Raw genomic sequence first — 7,920 nt, 5'->3', positions numbered from 1 at the left:
CGAACAAGCTGAATTACACACCATGAATCAGCAGAGAGACCCAAAAGTCAGTGCAATTTTAAACTTAATTAGCTGAAAACTACACTAAGAGTTTTGGGACACCCTGTATGGTGCTACTATAGTAACTTTGTGATGCTTCCCAGATTCTTCATTTATTTCCTCCCCCTGGTTGGGTGGTCTGTAACATACTCCACCTGTAATATTACTTCTATTTCTCTTTCCATTGTTTTCACTCCAAAATCCTTCATCATGTTTCTTCCATCTAGTTGCTGGATTTCCTTACTTGAAGTATGCTTTCTGACTGTATAATGTTGTTATCACACTGCCCCCTTTTGGATAAGGTATACCATCAGAATCATGTCATTAGTCCCATCACAGCAAGTGTCACATTTGTTCATTACCTGCCCTTTATGTATTTGTGCACAGACATCTGAGGCTATGGATTTTATCACTGGCTCACTTCTTAGATTTTTGTTTATTGCAAAGTACTGGTCCTCTCATTAAATTTCTTCCTAGTTTTTACCATTTTCCACGCTATCTAATATATGCAGTCCAAATGTATATAGTTTTCTTTGCATCCCTCCTCAACTTTCAGTTTTCTTTGTCCACCCCATTTTCTATTCCTGTTTTTGTTTTAAAACCCTTATCTTTTGGGGTCAAAGGTAAAATAAGAATGAAATAGAAAGTTGAAGAGATAAGCCTACATTGAATGATGAGCAAGTACAAAATAAAGGATAAATGAGATATGTGTCTTTTTGGAAAGGAACAAAAGGATGGAGGGAGGGAAAAGGAAAACAAGAAGATGAAAATAAATGAAGGAGGAAATAAATAAAGAAGGTATTTAACATGAAACTAGCAATTCATAGATTTTTCAGAGCACTCAGTTTTAGTTGTGTACAAGTAAGCAATGTAAAGAAAGATAGCCTAAAAAATGTATTAAATATGTTACTACGGATGGAAAAAAAAAAAACCTTATCTTCTGTCTTAGAATCAATACTGTGTATTGGTTGTATGGGAAAAGAGTGGTAAGGGCTTTACAATAGGGGTTAAGAGACTTATCCAGGATCACATAGCTAGGAAGTATCTAAGATCAAATTTGAACTGAGGATCTCCCATATCTAGGTCTGGCTCTCAATTTACTGAGCCACCTAGCTGCCTACAGCCTCCATTTTCAGCTTTTATTGGGGGCAGCTGGGTAGCTCAGTGGCTTGAGAACCAGGCCTAGAGATGGGAAGTCTTGGGTTCAAAAATGGCCTCAGATAATTCCTAGCTGTGTGACCCTGGGCAAGTCACTTACCCCCCATTGCCTAGCCCTTACCACTCTTTTGCCTTAGAACCAATACACAGTATTGATTCTAAGACAGAAGGTAAGAGTTAAAAAAAAAAAAAGAAAAAGAAAAGAAAAGAAAGAAAGTGCTCTTATTCAGCCTTATAAGACTCTAGGGAAATCTATGTAACTAGGGTCTCCTCACATGAAGAGCCTGAAGAGTCTACTTCCAGGATTAAGCTGTGATGACAAAGACTCAAAGTGTGACTCCTTTATTCACAGCATTCAATGAGAGACAAGGCTCTAAGGGAAGAGGCCTTGGTGACTTGTCCCTTCTGAGGCCCTATGGCCCCATGAAATGGGGTTTGCTTCTGAGTTTGTGCATTTGTTCCTTTCCTCAAGAAGTGACCTTCAAGGATTGACCTTTGGGACCCCACCCAGAAATAGATGCACAGACTAGGACTCATCCAACAGTTGAGCCAAAATTGAATATGAATTTTGTGGCACCAATGCCACGTAAGAACTGAGCAAGACACGGTTTTTTACCTGTTTCCTCAACTGTTAAAAGAAATGTGGATAATAGCACCTACCTTACAGGGTTGATTTGAGAATCAAATGAAATAAATATTTGTAAACTGCTTAACCCAGTGCCTGGGCACATAATAGGCATTAAATAAATGTTTGCTCCTTAAGTGTGAGCCTACTCTCTCCAGAGACCAAAGCAGTGTTGGAGAGTGTGTCACCAGGGAATTGAGGGGGAAATGGTTGTACTCTTGCTCTTGTTATATCTTTGAAGTAAATGCTCTTATAAAAGTTCATTGGTGGGGGCAGCTAGGTAGAAATACCATCATGAGACTGATAGTCGACAAGAACTGTAAGGGAAAGTTGAAAAGAACTTTGAAGAAAGAGTTATACTGCCTCGCTGGATGACCCTGGGTAAGTCACTTAACCCTCCTTGCCTAATCCTTGCTGCTTTTCTGCCTTAGAACCAATACATAGTATTAATTCTAAATGTAAGGGTTTTAAAAAAAGTTAATTGGTGTTGAGTGGTTAAATAAACACTGGGACACTAGGCACTGGCACCCAATAATGGGGGAAACACAAGTAAGTAAGGCTGGAGCCAATGATAAAATGGAAGATAGAGTCCTAAAGCCCTTAGTGCACCCTAGATACCTAATGGGGAAGATATAGCCTACCTGGCTCTAGGATAGTAGACTAGGATAGCACACTCAACACACACACACACACACACACACACACACACACACACACACACACACACACACATATTTAAAACCTTTATCTTCTGTCTTAGAATGGATAAAAAGTATTAGTTCCAGGGCAGAAAAGTGGTAAGGGCTAGACAGTTAAAGTTAAGTGACTTGCCCAGGTTCATACAACTAGGTAGTGTCTGAGGGCAAATTTGAACCCAGAACCTCCAGGTTCCAGGCCTAACTCTCTATCCACTGAGCCATATAGCTGCCCCCACTAAATCAATTTTTTGATAATACTCTTTAGGTCAGTGGTTCCCAAATTTTTTTGGCCTACTGCCCCCTTTCCAGAAACAATATTACTTAGCCCCCTGGAAATTAATTTTTTTTAATTTTAATAGCAATTAATAGGAAAGATAAATGCACCTGTGGCCATCACCGCCTCCCCCCGGATCACTACACCCACCAGGGGGCAGTGGCGCCCACTTTGAGAATCACTGCTTTAGGTGAACATTAGCTCTAGCCAAGCTCTAGCCATCGTTACTCTAGTTGTCTTTCATAGATGTGGGATACCACTGCTGTGGTACTCCTACTCTTGTGCAGAGCACGGGTCATTCACTAGTGTTCATCTTGAGTGACTCCTATCCATGTCCATTCCAAAGAATTCACCCAGTATGGCCACCCACATTTAAGATCAAGGTCCAGGAATACAAATCCCATTTTCAGATATGATCTTCTTAGCCAGCTGGTTACTTCCCAAACCTGCCTCTCTCTTAAAACACCAGCTGTGCTCCTAAGGTCTTTAATTTCATGCCCAGGACTTAATAATCCCTTCCAGTGATTTATAGATTCCTTCTAGTGGTAACATTTGTCCCCCCATAAATCACTAGAAGTGGGTAATAGTGATTATATCTAACAGTCTTGGGAGGCTCTGCATCATGTCTTAGATGCACACCCTGGCAAGTCAGCAAACCTCTCTATTACTTGTCAAGTCAGCAAACAGCTACTTTGGTGCCCTTCAGCTGGAAAGTGACAACCACCACTATTGGTCTTGTTTCTCTGACCATGACTGGACAAACCCTCTCCAGATGGTGTCTGGGAATCCAAATCATTATTCTTTGGACTCTCCTGCAAGGACCCAGCTCCCCATTTAAGGAGCACTTCATGATTTAATTTACTCTTAATATCTAACTTTAAGATGTATCTGAGGGGCAGCTGGGTAGCTCAGTGGATTGAGAGCCAGGCCTAGAGACGGGAGGTCCTAGGTTCAAATCTGACCTCAGACACTTCCTAGCTGTGTGACCCTGGGCAAGTCACTTGACCCCCATTGCCTACTCGGTATTGACTCCAAGACAGAAGATAAGGGTTTAAAAAAAAAAAAAAAAAGATGTATCCGGAGGTGATGGGACTGAGTTGTTTGTATCCTTCGACCCCTATGCCTGGAATGCTCTCCCTCTTACCTCAGTGTCTTAATTTCCCTTCAGGACTCAGATCAAACCCCATCTCCTCCAGGAGACCCTTTCTAGTCCCCATCCCCAGAGATGCTAATGCCTTTGACACTCAGACTCCTTTCCTTCTGCTCTGTATATAGTTTATATCTACCTGGCTGTTTACATGTGATCTCCCCCATTAGAATGTAAACCCCTTGAGGCCAGGAATTGTACTTTCCCTTTCTTTGCATTTCTAATGCTTAATACAGTGCCTAGCATATCACAAGTGCTTAATAACTAGCTGAGGGCTTGATTTAATCCAGTGATTCTATTATTTGAATTATATTCCAAAGAGGTAACCAATAGCAAGATTTCCTTTTTTATTTATTTTTTGACTGAAATTTATTCCTTCGGTGTGTCCTCATAAGAAACCAATGCCCCCCATCAACTTCTCTGTAACTCATAGTTTGAGATAATCGACTGGGTGCTAGAAGTTAAGTGACTTGCTCAGAGTCATATAGCTAGTATATGCCAGAGGCAGAACTTGAACCCACACCTTCCTAGCTAAAGGCAAGTTCTCTATCCACTAAAAATATTCATAGCAGAATTGTTTGGGATGGCTGGAAATCTGGAAATAAGATGCATAGCCACTAATTGGAAATGGAAGAACAAATTCTGTCATATAAAAGTTATTGATCATGTTGCCATAAGGAATGATTAATATAAAAATTTTCAAAGAAAATAAGATTTGTATGAAATGATGGAGAAGAAAGTAGAGCCAAAAGAACCACATGCTTTTGTTACAATAACACCAACAATGTAAAAGAAATTAACAGGGAGAAGTAACAAAATTCATTAACTAACATCCCTATTACCTCTTTTCTGTTAATAATTAGCATTCTTTTTGGGAGGGGTCACTTTGAAAAGGTCTTGTTTGAGTCTTAGGAGTGTCCACCTTGTCAAAACAAAATGGATTATTGTTTTTTAAATTATCAACCCATAAAGAATAGGGTACCTATAAATTCAAGTAATTTCCCAAAGAGGAGAAAGGATCAGTAGGAGAGATTTACTGGCCACTTTGCCTATAGATAGAACTTATTAGGGGACATACCTTGCATTTCCCACTGATCCTTCCCTCTCTCACCTCTAATTCTCCCATACTCCTGTTGGAGTATGGAAAGGGATGGTGTATGTGATTTCATGAGGCTAATATACCACTAGGAAGATTCCTATGACTAATTGCTGCTTTTATATAGTATTCTTCCACCCATAGCCACCTCCATCACTGCCACCATGAAGGAATGGACAGTAATAGAGTTTTCATGGAGAAAGCATATTCTTCATGATGTGGGGCCAGCAGAACCCGATGGAGAATAAGTTAAGTAAGGTGGTAGCTTTCCTCTCTCTTGCCTCCCAGACTGTGGTCAATATTGACCTTGGATTTGTATACAATCAAGACCAAGGGCAATCCTATCACACACTGGGGAACATAAGGGAGACTATCCCAAAGCACTGGGGCCTGAAGGAAATGATAATGGTAGATTGTGGCACAGTACCATGGGACCTTTGCCAAATCATTGGATGTCCCTGAGTCTCAGCTGCCTCCTGGTATGTTAGAATGGAACAGTGTTAGCCTTGGAGTCAGCAGCAGCAGCAGCAACAACAACAACAACAACAACAACAAGGCACTTATGTAGCATTTCATGGTTTGCAAAGCACTTTATGTTATCTCATAAGGGCAAATAGGTAGCTCAGTGGGTTCAGATCTGGCCTCATACACTTCCTAGCTGTGTGGTGACCCTGGACAAGTCACTTAACCCCCATTGCTTAGCCCTTACCACTCTTCTGCCAATACATAGTATTGATTCAAAGATGGAAGTAAGAGTTTATTTTTTTAATATTTTAAAAATATTATTTTTAATATTATCTCATTTCACCTTCCTAGCAATCCTTTGAGGTAGGTGCTAGTATTATATCCATTTTAAACATAAGAAAACTAAGGCAAGCAGAGGTTAAATAGCTTTCTCAGGGCTACACAGTTAATATGTGCTTGAAACCCTATTTCTGACTCTAGGTCTAGCCCCTATATACTATACTCTGGGTTCAAATTCCACTGACATCGTGTATTCCTGGGCAAGTCACTTAACATTAGGCTCTGTCTGACCTTCTAAGAATCTAAATTGCATTACACTTGCCAATTTGCTTTGGTTGAGGTAGTTTCCTCCCTGGAAATTTCCTACATGGATTAACTCATAGATACAGACAAAAAAAAAAACCCTTAAGACCTTAATCTGCATAAAGGGAAGAGATTGGACAAGATGATATCTTGAGATCCTTTCAGCTGAGAACTCTGATTCTGTAATTCTTCCCATGCATCATCAGAATCATAGCGATTGGAAGGTTCTGGATTCTCTCTGGCCCTCAGGGAGACAAACAGACTATGACAGAAGGATTCTGCTGGAGGAAATGCCTTTTTATTGGAGTATTTTTACTTGTAGCTTTTTCATATAGGATATTTCTATTTTTAGGAGACTTCTAAGAATTTGCTGACTTCATTTGAGGGAATTTACTTTGAAGAAAAACAGTATTTCTGTATTGTGGGGAAATGGCTTTTATCCTAACTGGTGGACAATCAGAAGTATAGGCAACGGGTTTTTTCACTCAAGGGGATGGGACGGTCCAGTGAAATGAAATGGAGAGTACCTAGCGTGGCACTCCAGGAAGCGTGTTTATGTGTGTGCAAAAGCATGCATGTGTATGCACCATATGTGTGTTTTGCTATGTCTGTCTCCTGTTCCCTTTCATCCCTTCTCAATCTGTCTCCCTTCATCTGTCCATCTGACTGTTCCCAACTCTCTCCGGCTTTGTCTTTTTTTTCTGCACAGGCCCAAGAAGCAATAAGGACTGGGACACTGGGAGAGAAGTTGTCTCACACCTCTGAAATCAGAACACTCTCCTAGACCTCCCCAGCACCACACACACACACACACACACACACACACACACACACACACACACACACACACACACACACACACACACACTTTCTCTCTCTCTCTCTTTCTCTCTCTCTCTCTCTCTCTCTCTCTCTCTCTCTGTCTCTCTTACACACACACACACACACACACACACACACACACACACACCATGTTTCCTCCCCTGATTGTCCCTCAAAATCTCCCAGGCCCAGCCCGGGGCTGCTGGCTGTTACCATAGCAATGGCAGGGCTGGAAGTGTTCTCAGCTCCCTCAGGCCAATGAGCTCTGCTGCTGTCCTGGCCTACACAGACTAGGGGATGGGGCTCCTTCCAGGTACAGGCTCTGAGAATCCAGACAGAAAGTCAGAGACAAAAAGAAGAAACAGAAAAACAAAGAGCCGGAGCCTGGGACACAAAGAGGCAGTACAGACACATATAGACAAAGAGAGGCAGGCACAGATCAATACGGAGATCCACCAAAATCTTAGACAATAACAGAGACATGGAGGCAGAGACATGGAGGCAGAGACCAAGGCTGAGATCTAGAAACAAAGAAAGCCATAAAGACAGAGTAGAATACAGATATTGGGAGATAGACACAAAAAGCAAAGACAAAGACCCAAACGCAGACAAAAACCAGAGCTCAGAAATGGAAAGAATAGAGGAAGGAGACAGGCCAACAAGTCCCTGCTCTGTAGGTGACCAGTATTTTCAGTTGTGCCCATTTACTTCTAACTTCTATCTTCCTTCCTCTCAAATTACCCTCCCTCGGAGCTGAAAGCAGGTATTTGTATGTCCAAGACAAATTCAGTTGAGTTGAGACAAGCAGAGAACATTTTGCTTAAGGTGGATATAGTCACACCAGAAAAAGGGGCAGCCCATTCTCCAGATTTACAAAGCCTGACCCCTGATTCCCAGAAAGAGATGGAGCAGGAGGGAGCCAGATGGGAATGGTAGTAGATGAAGACAGGTCCCATGAGAAGGACCCACAGTGATGAGGAGGTAGTGTCAGGGATAAGAATCTTCACTTTGGAG

The sequence above is a fragment of the Gracilinanus agilis genome, chromosome 2 (assembly GCF_016433145.1).
Source record: "Gracilinanus agilis isolate LMUSP501 chromosome 2, AgileGrace, whole genome shotgun sequence".
Lineage (NCBI taxonomy): Eukaryota > Metazoa > Chordata > Mammalia > Didelphimorphia > Didelphidae > Gracilinanus > Gracilinanus agilis.
Note: the sequence above shows the minus strand (reverse complement) of the source record.